This window comes from Dipodomys spectabilis, unplaced genomic scaffold (assembly GCF_019054845.1).
Source record: "Dipodomys spectabilis isolate Male_0828 unplaced genomic scaffold, ASM1905484v1 ptg000128l, whole genome shotgun sequence".
Lineage (NCBI taxonomy): Eukaryota > Metazoa > Chordata > Mammalia > Rodentia > Heteromyidae > Dipodomys > Dipodomys spectabilis.
This window is the reverse complement of record NW_024870805.1, coordinates 882,653-898,671: the sequence shown is the minus strand read 5'-3', so window position 1 is coordinate 898,671 and position 16,019 is coordinate 882,653. Positions and strand designations below refer to the sequence as shown.

The following is a 16,019-nucleotide window of genomic DNA, read 5'->3' as shown; positions in this document are numbered from 1 at the left end:
CCTCAACTCTCCAGCCACAGCCAACCTGTGAGGTCACATTGGCTGGCTCTTGAACAGAGTACCACCAACAAACTGTCCCAGGGCTTCAAATCCACAACATTTCCAGAGAGAAAGACTCTCACTGCTACTCCCTAGGAACCAAGAGCAAGGCCCAATAATGGTCACAGACTGGCCATGGCTCTAGGCTATGCCCCTGCACAGTGTCTAACCTCAGTGACCTGGAATGTAGCATCCTGAACAGGATACTTTCTGGGGAGCAGAGACACATGCTTTTGCTTCCTGTTTTGCTTCCCAGAGGCCCTCAAGTCTACTTAGCAGTCCACTGTAAAGCCTTTCATCACCCCACCCACAAGGTCACTCTGAGAACCACGGTCAGGTTACATGCATCTCATCTGCACGGCGGACTCTGCATCAGAGCATCCCACTGCCTGGAGTCTGGGGCTTCTGTGCATTCGCTAGGGTCAAACCACATGCCCAGTCCCTGGTACTACTCAGCTACATTCTGCAGAGGACCAGCTGGCACCACAGCTTACCTGCCAGACACAGTGGAACTGACCTGGGGCAGAGCCCAAGGCTCTATTCAAAATGCCATGCAACCTAACATGCAGCATAATAGCAGCCTGGGGCACAGACTTTGTTTGTATCATTGCTGTCATCTTCCAATTTAAGCATCGTAATGAAAGACCCCATTGTGCACTTGGACTGTGGTTTCAAACAAAAGCTGACACATTCGGTCAAGGAAACCCAGACAGTGAGTGCTGAAGGCTGCTTCAATGTGTGCTCGGATACACAAACTCCATCACACAACATACCAAGTGCAGTGTGGATACACAAGCTCGATCATAACACACCAACAAGGACACACAAGCTCCAGCACACAATACACTGAGTGCAGCGTAGATACACCAGCTCCGTCTCACAACACACAGGGTGGAGCAGTCACGCACCCTGGAGATAAGCCCTCATCCTCACTCTGGTGACATCATGTGGGTGGATTCACCCAGAGAATTGGCAACAGTTCCTAGAGCAGGGGAGGCCCCTGTGGAAGCTGGAAAGGAGAATCTTTCATACAACTGCATGAACTCCCAAGCTTCTGGGTGTGAAGAAGATAGGATGCCATGATGAGAAGTGTAATGTACAGGTGAAGGAAGTCAGCTTGGACACAAGGCCCATCTGAGTAAATTCCTCCTTGGATCTACCCTACAATGAACCTGTGTTACCTCTGTGTACGCCACTGTAACAGAGAAAAGGATAGTGCTAGTTCCTCCGGTGGCTGCCCTGGGGTCTGGGGCCTAGACCCTTCCCCCCCCAAGAGAACCTGGTCAAGGCTAGCAGTGGGGAGCTGTGAGGGGCATTTTCTCCTCCACTTTTTGCTCAGCTGTATTCATGTGAAGCACAGGCCTTGTGAGTCCTGGGACTCATGCTGGGTTTCCCAGTGTCCCTCTAGTCTCCAGGCCCTGCAGAGATGAGGCAGCCAGGACCAGCCTGAGTGCACGCCAGTGAGACAGTACTGTGGTCCCTGACAAAGAGCTCTAAGGCTCTCCCTAGAGGGCCTGGCCTAGAGTGTCAATAGGGATTCACGTGAGGCTGAGTGAGGGCCCACGACCCTCTAGGCTGGAGAATAATGGGGCCCCAGAGTCCAGAAACCAGGGAGTCAGGACATGGGCAGGTTTCTGGCTATATAATTTCTGGAGTCCTCATGGCTGGGAGCCCTGTGGTGGCCTGAAGGGATCTCACACTCTCCAGGCTCTAAGCAATGCATAAGCCCATAGGGCAAGAGCAGAAGGATACCAAGTATTCAGCAAAGGACATTCTGCAAAGCAACACAGAGGCTTTTCCAGCTGCACTCTCCATGGCAGACTCAAGCCTGGGGAAGCCTGCTTCAGGGAAGTGTGGCAGAGACCACTCAGGAGCAGCACAGTGGCCAGGAGGACACGGTGTGTCACACACCATGAGGCTCTGTTAACATGGGACAAGGACACAGATCATCAGCTCCCAGTCTGCACTGTTGGCTAACAGCAGTGGAACCACCTCCTATAACCACTCTGGAAAGAGTACATAGCTCACAGGCAGGCCCGCTGCTGGTACTGCCCATGACAGGCCAGCACTGCCTCTGCTGCAAGTCTGTACAAGCGCATGCTTAGCAGCACCTCCTCAGCCTACCAACCACATTCCCACTACCTTACTCTCTGTCCTTCCCCTGCCTCTCCGTGTCCTCTGCTTCCCACGATGGGGCAATGATTACAGTTCTCAGGAAGGCCTGGTGACATGAAAAACGGCCATGGCAATTCCTAGGAGTAAGATTTGATCATGGGCCTTGGAAAACAAAGCCCTGGCCATTCTCCAGGTGAATCAATGAGGGACAAGGGGGGCAAGGATGGTGGGTGGGTGGTGGCACTGATCCTCACAAGCCAAGAGAGGCTGAAGGGACAGGGCTAGCAGACACTGGTATGAGTCTCAGAACAGCAGCCTCGGCCTCTGGAGGGAAGCCACAAGCCAGGACACGCAGAAGGCCATGAACCAGTACACACGGGAAGGCTTCCTGGCCCATGGGGGAAGCTGTAGATCAAGACACGTGGAAGGCTTCCCAGCCCACGGGGGAAGCCATGGACCAGGACACATGGGAAGGCTTCCTGGTCCACAGGGGAAGTTTGGCTCACATCAGAGTCACGTGTGATCCATACTGTGGGTACCCAATGTTTCTGAAAAGCACTGCATGCTGCAGAATCAGATCTAAGTAATTCAGGAAGTCCAGCTAATGCTGCTGTCCAAATCTGCACCTCTACAATGGTAGAATAAAATCCCAGAAATACACCTTACACCTGCTCACAAACCCCACATGGAGAAGCAAAGGATGCAGTCAGTCAGACAGACAAGGCCATCTCAAGCCAGACCTGAACTGGCTGCTGGCCAGTCTGTATTAGCTCTCCCTCTGAATCCAGCCACGTTTCACACACAGGCCTGAGAAGCAACCAGCAGAGGTGGTGCCACCTGCATACCCATGTTCCCAAATACAACTGCCTTCTTTCTCTACACCCAGATGATGCCCTATAAGCACTCTATACCTCAGACTGGGCAGCTGGTACCAGCACCTTCCCTGCCTCCTTCTTCCACTCACTCACAACAAAATAAACCCTGAGTCATCTGCAGATCTCCTTTTCTCTCCAAGTTGTCACCCTGTCCCTGCACTGTCTCCTGGCCCTCAATGTTGTCACGTGAGCAGGGATCGGAAGGAAAAACCAAGAGACAGTGAAGGGACAACATTGTAAAAAACAAAAAAAAAATGTACTCATTACCTGACTTATGAAACACTAACTCCTCTGTATGTATAAAGAAAATAATTTAAAAAATGCTGTCAATGTCCCATATACACTTGTCACCCTGGCTCATGGGTTTTCATTTCTGCTGCCAGCAGGCATCTGAGTACCCTTGCCTACTGCACTCTGCTCAGTGGCCTTCTCCCTGTTCTCTGAGTCTCCCTGGCATACTGCATCTCAAGGCCTCCTTTAGCCTCACACAATTATTCCTTTAGTGAGTGCTTACCTGGCCTTTAAATTTAACCTGCAAGTCCCTTCCCTGGGCTCTTTTTGCTCTGTTCCTACCTCTTTTTCCTCAGCCCTTGCATCATCTTAGGCACTATAAATTCCACTTGCTTTCTGCAGCTCCAGGAGAAGGGCTTCAGCCCACACTCTAACTGCCTCAGGCTTAGCACCCATCCAACAGGTACCACAAAGTCCACAGTTACCAGACTCTTGTCGCTGCTCTTCAATGTGACCCCACAAGTTTCTCCATTTGAGAAAAGCTGTCCCTTTTTACTAGAACAAGCTGGGGGCCAGTAGCTCACTTCTGTAATCCTTGCTACTCAGAAGGCTGAGATCTGAGAATTGTGGTTCGAAGCCAGCCTGGGCAGGAAAGTCCAAGAGACTCATCTCCAGAAATGGTGCTGTGGCTCACTGTGGCACAACACTAGTCTTAAGAGAAAGAACTCATGGACAGCACCCAGGCTGTGAGTTCAAGCTCCCTGACTGACCAAAAAAAACCCCAAAAAACCATGAGAACAAAATTACAGAAATTGTTTTCACGTGGGAGAAACAGATCGCACAGGGAGAGTCCCCTAAGGCTCTGTACAGTACAGGTATGGGCCATTGGCACCCCTGGGCAAGCCACCCACCAGTGATAACTGCCTGAGCCATGTGCAGACAAATGTGGGATAAGAAACTGGGGACTCTGGAAGTTGAGGTCTGCTCACACACAACCTCCTTTTCTCTTCCGTTTCTGAGGTCACCAGTAGTACTTGTGCCCCATAGGGCCAGACAGTGGGCACGAGCTGCCTGCTGTCTCTAGCTCTCCACTCCTAGCCCAGGCACCACAGAGACCACACATTCTAGGAAACACAAGGCTCTCCCCTGCCACAACCACCTATGATTCCCTTCCCAACTGCCCGTGTTACCTGGCAAAGCACTGCACTTTTCGTTCTTTCCTATGAAGTCATCGGGAGGTATGCTTGTCTAAACGTTATTCCCGGGGCAGAGGGCCTGCCACACCCCATTGGCACCAGACCCTTCACTGCACCTTCCTCCACTTCACATCCTGCATTCTGGACCATGAGTGCAGATCAACTGTGTGCCTTTCCAGCCCTCAGAATCTATGCAAGAGTTCGAACTTGAGCTTCAACTGAAAAGTAGCCTGAGAATGAGCTCCAGGGACAGAGCCAGCATCTTCCCCCACAGCTCTGCAGAAGAGTATCTGCCACTGGGTCCAGGTCCACACAGATCATCAGGATGTTCCTGGCATAAGACAGGCAGCCAGCTTGCTGAGCAGGGATGAAGGCTCAGGCTGTGCTCAGGGTAGGCTGCTTCCTAAACCTGCTAAATCAAGTGCTTGGGGAAAAACAAACAAAAAAACCCATGAATCAACTTTTGTATCACTTCTTCAGCTGGGGGGCTGGTCAGGGCCAAGGCAGGGCCCTGAGTGGGAAGAAAGGAAGATGACTGAGCCCACAAACACCAGGACAATAGCAGGGCCACCTGGGTGACCTGACCTAGCCAGGTTCAGGTCTGCACACAACCCACAGTCGCATACAACCTGGGCCTTCTGGGAAGTGATTGCTATGGGCTCTAGAATCCCCGGCTGTGTGCACACAGGTCACTCGGTGAATGTTCATTTTCAGCTATCTCAGAGACACTGTCAACAGCTGGGCAGCCCTAATGGGACCAGCCCACTGCCTGGCCTTTTCCAGGGCTCTCAGCTTTAATTTCTGTTCAAATAAACACTGAATTCTTCTTGAGCATGGATAACCTGCTCAGTCCCTTTTTATTAAAACGCAAGCCTAAGCAGGGGATGAGGCAGGCTGAATACCTGCTCAGTGTACATAAGGACACAAGTCCCTGGGCTCAATCCCCCCCCCCCACACACACATCAGTTTATAGTCAGATCTTAATTATCCACATCAACGAGACAACATAGGCTCAAAAAAACCAGCTAGAAATGTGACTGAAATTTCTCTCTTGGTACTGTTTCACAAAGTGAATGTTCAAATTGCTTTCTTGAAAAAACATGATCTCCAAGGGTAGCAACAAGACAATAGACCCTAGTCATGAAGAGAACACAGACCCAAATGTGAGCACAAAAGCAACCTATGTCTTTGTGGATTATGGTCTCCTTCATCCCAGATTGTCTGAGTAGTGTGGTCTTTATTCTGGTCAGCAGACGTCTAGCGCAGGACACCTTGTGGCTGTGCAGAGGACTCTGAAGCCAGGCACAGTCAAGTAGCACCTCATAGCTGTTGGAGCACAAGTGAGGTCTATGCTCGGTGGCAGAACCAAAGTGCTACTTGCACTCGCTAACAGTGAGGCTAGCACACTTGCTTATGGTCATCTCATAAGGCCACCAAGTGACTGTCCCAGTTTTGTTTTTTGTTGTTTTTTTTTTTGAGACAATGTCTCCCTATGGAACCTAGGCTTGCCTCAGTTTCTCAAATGCTAGGATAACACCCAGCCTTTATCACTGAATTTCACACAGCATTTTACACAAAATCATTTCCTGTATCCGAAGGTGACACACAGAATAAAGAGACATTAAACCAAAGAATGCCTTTAAAATATTTGCTGGAAGTGGCACACACCTGTCATCCCAACCACAGAGGGAAGCATAAATAGGAACTCTAGCATTTGAACTCTGATTGCTCTATCACTTTAAGCCACAACTCTACTTCTGGCTTTCTGGTGGTTAATTGCAGATAAACATCTCAAAGACCTTCTTGCCCAGGCTGACTTCAAACTGTGATCCTCAGATCTCAGGCTGCTGAGTAGCTAGAATTACAGGAATGAACCACCAATGCCTGGTGAGTCTCTTGCTTTTTTAACAAGATGTTTTCACTCAATATTTACAAACTAATGCAGCCACCGTTTCGGTGTTTACTTTTTGCTCTGGTAGGCTGGACACTTGCCTCCCAGCTTCCTAAGTAAGCAGTCTGAGGGCCAGGCAGACACCACACAGCAATTTCCCATCACAACATCACCATGCCATCTGGAGCTCCTAGAGTTTGCTTCTAACTTCACAAAAGACAGCACACATCAAAACCCCAAAGGATAAATGTACAAAGTCAGGCTCCAACCTTTAAAAGGCAAGCAGCTATTTCTGGCTGGCACTGTAATTCAGCCTGAGTAAGCCTGGAGTCATCTGTTGTGTCCCTAGTCCTGGAGGTGGAGTCAACATCTAGTTTGAGTAACTGTGAATTTATCCCTTTGACAATAACTGGTCTGTATGGAGAGACTCAGCAACAACAAACAGCACCTTCTGCAAGTAACTCTTCTGACAAGTCTTCTGTCTTATCAGAATGTGGACAACCTACTGTCACTCAGTGTAGTCACTGAAGGCAATCAAACAGGTGTTTGATTAAAACAGGTGTCCAAGTTCCTTTTTAAAATGCTTTTCAGGGGCTGGGAAGGTGGCTCAGTGGTAGAGCGCTTGCCTTGCATGCCTGAGGCCCTGAATTCGATTCCTCAGCACCACATAAGCAAAAAGAAAAAAGCTGGAAGTGGCGCTGTGGCTCAAGTGGTAGAGTGCTAGCCTTGAGCTGAAGAGCTGAGGGACAGTGCCCAGGCCCAGAGTTCAGGCCCCACGACTGGACCCAAAAATAAATAAATTAAATTAAATGCTTTTCAGTACTGGAGATTGAACCCAGGGCTTCGTGTTGCTGAACTACAGCCCAGTTCCTTTTTGCTTTAGTTCTTTTTCAAATAAGGTCTTACTTTTTTTTTTTTCACATGAGCTGACCATCATTTATGCCTCCAGCAAAGCTAGAATGACAGATACTTCTTACCATAGTCAGCTTTAGTAGTTGGGATAAAGTATCACTTTTTACCTAGGCTGGACTCAAAGAACTGCAATCCTGATCTCCAATTTCAGGGAGCTCACTAAGTGATGCACCTCTTCAATCACATGCCTAGTCCTTTTGCTCTCAGTCTGTTTTTCAGGTAAGGTTTCACACAGGCCAGTCTCAGATTTTGATTCTCAATCCTCCTACTTCCACCTCCCAAGTATAGGATTACAGGCATACACCACCATGCCCTGCCCTGTTTGGGGTCTTGTTTAGAGATATAACTATACATCTATCTAATTATCTATCTATCTACCTACCTACCTACCTATCTACCACATTGTGACTGCCTAGAGTCTGGTATAATTTATCTTGTCCCAGTGTATTTTAGATCTAGCTTCCTCATGAGAAGAAACATGTGTCTCTCTATTGGCTTATCTCACTGTACACGATTTGTTCTAGGTCCATCTATTCTAAGACACCTTTTTAACAAAAATGTTCAGGTTGCAGCTCAATGACACAACACTGCATGTGGCCCTGAGTTCAATCCCCAGCAACACCACAAGAAAAGCAAGCCATGAACGTGTTACCAAGTTGATGTAGACAGGGTAGTTAGGGGGCTCCTGGCACAGAATGTAAGTACTGACAACTCCACAGTTTACACCAAGGGCAGGAGCTGGTGAATGTCCCTGTGCTTGTCCTCCTAAAAGCTCAGACATCTTACACGATTACCCTAACACCTAGGGTCCCATGGAGGAGTGGGACTAAGGGGATGCGCAAGTCATCTAGGCACGGAGGCAGATCTGCCCAAATCCGCTCTAGTTCTCCAAGGGTGACCACCCAAGGGTGGCCTTGGGACTGCATGAACACCTCTGCACGCAGGAGACCGGAGTGGAAGAATCTGCCTCCAGACCCCAGAAGCCCCTGGGCGCCCGCACACCCCGGGCTCTCCACACCCCGGGTCACCGCACACCCCGGGCCTCCTCACACCCCGGGTCTCCTCACACCCCGGGTCTCCTCACACCCGGGTCACCTCACACCTCGGGTCTCCTCACACCCGGGTCACCTCACACCCCGGGTCTCCTCACACCCCGGGTCTCCTCACACCCCGGGCCTCCTCACACCCCGGGCCTCCTCACACCCCGGGTCTCCTCACACCCGGGTCTCCTCACACCCCGGACCTCCTCACACCCCGGGTCTCCTCACACCCCGGGTCACCTCACACCCCGGGTCTCCTCACACCCGGGTCTCCTCACACCCGGGTCACCTCACACCCCGGGTCTCCACACACCCCGGGTCTCCTCACACCCGGGTCACCGCACACCCCGGGCCTCCTCACACCCCGGGCCTCCTCACACCCCGGGCCTCCTCACACCCCGGGCCTCCTCACACCCCGGGTCTCCTCACACCCGGGTCTCCTCACACCCCGGGTCACTGCACACCCCGGGCCTCCTCACACCCCGGGTCTCCTCACACCCCGGGCCTCCTCACACCCCGGGTCTCCTCACACCCGGGCCTCCTCACACCCCGCGTCTCCTCACACCCGGGTCTCCACACACCCGGGTCTCCTCACACCCGGGTCTCCTCACACCCGGGTCTCCTCACACCCCGGGTCTCCTCACACCCCGGGTCACCTCACACCCGGGTCTCCTCACACCCCGGGTCTCCACACACCCGGGTCTCCTCACACCCGGGTCTCCTCACACCCCGGGTCACCTCACACCCGGGTCTCCACACACCCGGGCCTCCTCACACCCGGGTCTCCTCACACCCGGGTCTCCTCACACCCCGGGTCTCCACACACCCGGGTCTCCTCACACCCCGGGTCTCCTCACACCCCGGGCCTCCTCACACCCCGGGTCTCCTCACACCCCGGGCTCTCCACACCCCGGGTCACCGCACACCCCGGGCCTCCTCACACCCCGGGTCTCCTCACACCCCGGGTCACCTCACACCTCGGGTCTCCTCACACCCGGGTCTCCTCACACCCGGGTCACCTCACACCTCGGGTCTCCTCACACCCGGGTCTCCTCACACCCGGGTCACCTCACACCCCGGGTCTCCTCACACCCCGGGCCTCCTCACACCCCGGGTCTCCTCACACCCCGGGTCTCCTCACACCCCGGGACTCCTCACACCCCGGGTCTCCTCACACCCGGGTCACCTCACACCCCGGGTCTCCACACACCCGGGTCTCCTCACACCCGGGTCTCCTCACACCCCGGGTCTCCTCACACCCCGGGTCTCCTCACACCCCGGGCCTCCTCACACTCCGGGCCTCCTCACACCCCGGGTCTCCTCACACCCGGGTCTCCTCACACCCGGGTCACCTCACACCCCGGGTCTCCACACACCCGGGTCCCCTCACACCCGGGTCTCCTCACACCCGGGTCACCTCACACCCCGGGACTCCTCACACCCCGGGTCTCCTCACACCCGGGTCACCTCACACCCCGGGACTCCTCACACCCCGGGTCTCCTCACACCCCGGGACTCCTCACACCCCGGGCCTCCTCACACCCCGGGCCTCCTCACACCCGGGTCTCCTCACACCCGGGTCTCCTCACACCCCGGGTCTCCTCACACCCGGGTCTCCTCACACCCCGGGCCTCCTCACACCCCGGGCCTCCTCACACCCGGGTCTCCTCACACCCCGGGCCTCCTCACACCCGGGTCACCTCACACCTCGGGTCTCCTCACACCCGGGTCACCTCACACCCCGGGTCTCCACACACCCGGGTCTCCTCACACCCGGGTCTCCTCACACCCGGGTCTCCTCACACCCGGGTCTCCTCACACCCCGGGTCTCCTCACACCCGGGTCTCCTCACACCCCGGGCCTCCTCACACCCCGGGCCTCCTCACACCCGGGTCTCCTCACACCCGGGTCACCTCACACCTCGGGTCTCCTCACACCCGGGTCACCTCACACCCCGGGTCTCCACACACCCGGGTCTCCTCACACCCGGGTCTCCTCACACCCCGGGCCTCCTCACACCCCGGGTCCCCTCACACCCGGGTCTCCTCACACCCGGGTCACCTCACACCCCGGGTCTCCACACACCCGGGTCCCCTCACACCCGGGTCTCCTCACACCCCGGGTCACCGCACACCCCGGGCCTCCTCACACCCCGGGTCCCCTCACACCCCGGGTCTCCTCACACCCCGGGTCCCCTCACACCCCGGGTCTCCTCACACCCCGGGTCTCCTCACACCCCGGGTCTCCTCACACCCGGGTCACCTCACACCCCGGGACTCCTCACACCCCGGGTCTCCTCACACCCCGGGACTCCTCACACCCCGGGCCTCCTCACACCCCGGGCCTCCTCACACCCGGGTCTCCTCACACCCCGGGCCTCCTCACACCCCGGGTCTCCTCACACCCCGGGCCTCCTCACACCCCGGGCCTCCTCACACCCCGGGCCTCCTCACACCCCGGGTCTCCTCACACCCCGGGCTCTCCACACCCCGGGTCACCGCACACCCCGGGCCTCCTCACACCCCGGGTCTCCTCACACCCCGGGTCTCCTCACACCCCGGGTCTCCACACACCCGGGTCTCCTCACACCCGGGTCTCCTCACACCTCGGGTCACCTCACACCCCGGGTCTCCACACACCCGGGTCTCCTCACACCCGGGTCTCCTCACACCCCGGGTCTCCTCACACCCCGGGCCTCCTCACACCCCGGGCCTCCTCACACCCCGGGTCTCCTCACACCCGGGTCTCCTCACACCCGGGTCACCTCACACCCCGGGTCTCCACACACCCGGGTCTCCTCACACCCGGGTCTCCTCACACCCGGGTCTCCTCACACCCCGGGTCACTGCACACCCCGGGTCTCCTCACACCCCGGGTCTCCTCACACCCCGGGACTCCTCACACCCCGGGCCTCCTCACACCCCGGGCTCTCCACACCCCGGGTCTCCTCACACCCCGGGTCTCCTCACCCCGGGCCTCCTCACACCCCGGGTCTCCTCACACCCCGGGACTCCTCACACCCCGGGCCTCCTCACACCCCGGGCTCTCCACACCCCGGGTCTCCTCACACCCCGGGCCTCCTCACCCCGGGCCTCCTCACCCCGGGCCTCCTCACACCGCACCCCGGCCCCGCACCCCGGCCCCGCACCCCGGCCCGGCAGCCACCCTCAGGTCCGGGCGGCCCCTGACGCCGGCCCCGCTAGCGCCGGGGGCGACGGCAACTTCGGGCCGCGGACACACCTAGTTTTAAACACTCGAGAAGCCCGCGCGCGGACGGGACGGGACCCGGGCCGCCGCCCCCGCCCCCGCACTCACCCGGGGCCGCCGCCCCCGCCCCCGCACTCACCCCGGGCCGCCGCCCCCGCCCCCGCCCCCGCACTCACCCCGGGCCGCCGCCCCCGCCCCCGCCCCCGCACTCACCCCGGGCCGCCGCCCCCGCCCCCGCACTCACCCCGGGCCGCCGCCCCCGCCCCCGCCCCCGCACTCACCCCGGGCCGCCGCCCCCGCCCCCGCACTCACCCCGGGCCGCCGCCCCCGCCCCCGCCCCCGCACTCACCCCGGGCCGCCGCCCGCCGTCCCGCCCGCCGTCCGTCCCGCGACGCCGCCCCCGCCCCCGCACTCACCCCGGGCCGCCGCCCCCGCCCCCGCCCCCGCACTCACCCGGGGCCGCCGCCCCCGCCCCCGCCCCCGCACTCACCCCGGGCCGCCGCCCGCCGTCCGCGCCCGCCGTCCGTCCCGCGGCGCCGCCCGCGGCGAGCCGACCCCGCCCGGCCCCCCGCTCCCGGCATGGCTCCTCCCACCTCTATCTGATTGGTCGGCGCGGCCCGTGCCCGGCGGCCATTGGAGGAGCGGCCCGCACAAGTCTCGGCCGCGCCCCGCCCGCGCGCCCGCGCATTCCTGCGAGGCCACGTGGCCGCCCGCGCCCCCCCTCGGCCCAACGCCTGCCGGGGCTGCGCGCGCAGCGGGCGCCGCGGGCCGCGCCCCGCCGCAGGTCGGGGTCTCGGGCGGGGGGCCTCGCTGCGGGCACGAAGGACCTCTCCCCCCCCCCCCCCCCCCCGCGCCGGTCCCGGGTCGGGGTGTCGGATGATGCGCGGCCCCGCCCCCCCGGTCCTCCCGGCCCCTCTCCCCCATCCTGCCCTGCCCGCCCGGCGGCCGCGCCCAGCCAGCCCCCCACCCGCCGGGGCCGCTCGGCCTCCACACCCCCTCGGCACAGGCCAGCGGGTCCACGTGGGCGAGGGCGCCCAGCGAACCCCACCCCACCTCCACCCCACCTTCCACCCCACCTCACCTCCACCTCACCTCCACCTCCACCTCACCTCCACCTCCACCCCACCCCACCTCACCTCACCTCACCTCACCTCCACCCCACCTCCACCCCACCTCCCACCCCCACTTCCCCTCCACCCCACCTCACCTCACCTCACCTCACCTCCACCCCACCTCCACCCCACCTCACCTCCACCTCCACCCCACCCCACCTCACCTCACCTCACCTCCACCCCACCTCCCACCCCACTTCCCCTCCACCCCACCTCCCACCCCACCTCACCTCCACCCCACCTCCACCCCACCTCCCACCCCACCTCACCCCACCTCACCCCACCTCCCACCCCACCTCACCTCCACCCCACCTCACCTCACCTCACCTCCACCCCACTCCCACCCCACCTCACCTCCACCTCACCTCCCACCCCACCTCCCACCCCACCTCACCTCACCTCCACCCCACCTCCCACCCCACCTCCCAGCCCACCTCCACCTCCACCCCACCTCACCTCCACCCCACCTCCCACCCCACCTCACCTCCACCCCCACCTCCACCCCACCTCCCACCCCACCCCCACCTCCACCCCACCTCCCACCCCACCTCACCCCACCCCACCTCCACCCCACCTCCCACCCCACCTCCACCCCACCTCACCTCACCTCCACCCCACCTCCCACCCCACCTCCCAGCCCACCTCCACCTCCACCCCACCTCACCTCCACCCCACCTCCCACCCCACCTCACCTCCACCCCACCTCCACCCCACCTCCACCCCACCCCACCTCCACCCCACCTCCCACCCCACCTCACCCCACCCCACCTCCACCCCACCTCCCACCCCACCTCCACCCCACCTCACCTCCACCCCACCTCACCTCCACCTCCACCCCACCTCCACCCCACCTCCCACCCCACCTCACCTCACCTCCACCCCACCTCCCACCCCACCCCACCCCACCTCCCCTCCACCCCACCTCCCACCCCACCCCACCCCACCTCCCCTCCACCCCACCTCCCACCTCACCTCCACCCCACCTCCCACTCCACCTCACCTCCACCCCACCTCACCTCCACCCCACCTCACCTCACCTCCACCCCACCTCCACCCCACCTCACCTCACCTCACCTCCACCCCACCTCACCTCCACCCCACCTCCCACCCCACCTCACCTCACCTCCACCCCACCTCACCTCACCTCACCTCCACCCCACCTCACCTCCACCCCACCTCCCACCCCACCTCCCACCCCACCTCCCACCCCACCTCCCCTCCCACCTCCCACCCCACCTCCCACCCCACCTCCCCTCCACCTCCCACCCCACCTCCCACCCCACCTCCCCTCCACCTCCCACCCCACCTCCCACCCCACCTCCACCCCACCTCCCCCCCACCTCCCACCCCACCTCCCACCCCACCTCCCCCCCACCTCCCACCCCACCTCCCCCCCACCCCACCTCCCCACCTCCACCCCACCTCCCCTCCACCCCACCTCCCCTCCACCCCACCTCCCACCCCACCCCACCTCCACCCCACCCCACCTCCACCCCACCCCACCTCCACCCCACCTCACCTCCACCCCACCTCCTCTCCACCCTACCTCCCCTCCACCCCACCTCCCACCCCACCTCACCTCCACCCCACCTCCACCCCACCTCACCTCCACCCCACCTCCCACCCCACCTCACCTCCACCCCACCTCCCACTCCACCTCACCTCCACCCCACCTCACCTCCACCCCACCTCCCACCTCCACCCCACCTCCCACCCCACCTCACCTCCACCCCACCTCCCACCTCACCTCACCTCCACCCCACCTCACCTCCACCCCACCTCCCACCCCACCTCACCTCCCACCCCACCTCACCTCACCTCCATCCCACCTCCCACCCCACCTCACCTCCCACCCCACCTCCCCTCCACCCCACCTCCCCTCCACCCCACCTCCCACCCCACCTCACCTCCACCCCACCTCCACCCCACCTCACCTCCACCCCACCTCCCACCCCACCTCACCTCCACCCCACCTCCCACCCCACCTCCCCTCCACCCCACCTCCACCCCACCTCCCACCCCACCTCACCTCCACCCCACCTCCCACTCCACCTCACCTCCACCCCACCTCCCACTCCACCTCACCTCCACCCCACCTCACCTCCACCCCACCTCCCACCTCCACTCCACCTCCCACCCCACCTCACCTCCACCCCACCTCCCACCCCACCTCACCTCCACCCCACCTCCATCCCAGACTCACATCCCACCTCACCTCCACCCCACCTCCCACCCCACCTCCACCCCACCTCACCTCCACCTTACCTCCTACCCCACCTCCCACCCCACTTCCACCCCAGACTCACATCCCACCTCCACCCCACCTCACCTCCACCCCACCTCACCTCCACCTCCCACCCCACCTCCCCTCCACCCCACCTCCCACCCCACTTCCACCCCACCTCACCTCCACCTTATCTCCTACCCCACCTCCCACCCCACTTCCACCCCAGACTCACATCCCACCTCCACCCCACCTCACCTCCACCCCACCTCCCACCCCACCTCCCCTCCACCCCACCTCCCACCCCACTTCCCCTCCACCCCACCTCCCACCCCACTTCTACCCCAGACTCACATCCCACCTCCACCCCACCTCACCTCCACCCCACCTCCCACTCCAGACTCACATCCCACCCCGGGCCCCACCGCACCTCCCACCCCCACCTCCCACTCCAGACCCACATCCCACCCCACTTGATCAATAGCTTGCCGGATTGTGGGGCAGGGGCTTGACTTTACCCATGGGAGCAGTCCAGCGGCTCTGGCTCCAAGCTGGGGCTGCCTTCACTAGGCTGCCCAGGCTGGGCAAACGCTGGTGGTGGAATCACACAGGGACCTGGCTGAGCAGAAAAGCCCCAGAGACATTCCGAAGGGCTGGGTGGGCACTGTAGGAAGAGCTGGTCCCAAGCACTGCTTTATCTTTTTTTTTTTTTTTTGGTCGGTCGTGGGGCCTGCTCCGGGCCTGGGCGCTGTCCCTCAGCTCTTCAGTTCAAGGCTAGCTCTCTACCACTTGAGCCACAGCGCCACTTCCAGCTTTTTTCTTTTTGCTTATGTGGTGCTGAGGAATCGAACCTAGGGCCTCATGCATGCAAGGCAAGCGCTCTAACACTGAGCCACCTTCCCAGCCTGACTTTTAGAATTTATAGTAACATTTGCTAACATTATGGGAACTCCTAACACCATACCACCAATCAGTTGAAAAGGTGATTTCCTCCCAGTGATGGTGAGGAACCTAATTTAGGTTGCCTTGACAGGAAAACAATGCTGTTTTCTGGCGAGCCAGAGAGCTAAGGAAGTTAGCACTCAGTGGAGAGTGAAGCACAGCCAGGCTGTGACCAGGCCTCCAGACTCAGGAGCCAGGGCTGACTTTGGGAAGGCCTTCCAGCAGGGCCTCAGAT

General features: G+C 60.1%; 1 protein-coding gene across 6 annotated transcripts in view; it reads right to left on the bottom strand.

Moving 5' to 3' along the window:
* Positions 1 to 16,019, bottom strand: part of Arhgef10 (Rho guanine nucleotide exchange factor 10) — an 82,091-nt gene that overhangs the window by 60,803 nt on the left and 5,269 nt on the right. For 4 of the 6 annotated variants that reach the window (XM_042689864.1, XM_042689867.1, XM_042689870.1 and 1 more), the window contains exon 1: positions 11,997 to 12,026. The exons of 1 other annotated variant lie outside the window; for it this stretch is intronic. The gene's annotated coding sequence lies outside the window, so the exon portion shown is untranslated. Of the gene's footprint in view, positions 1 to 11,855; positions 11,885 to 11,996; positions 12,027 to 16,019 lie in introns of those variants that run through there. One more of the 6 variants, XM_042689866.1, reaches the window with a different exon arrangement.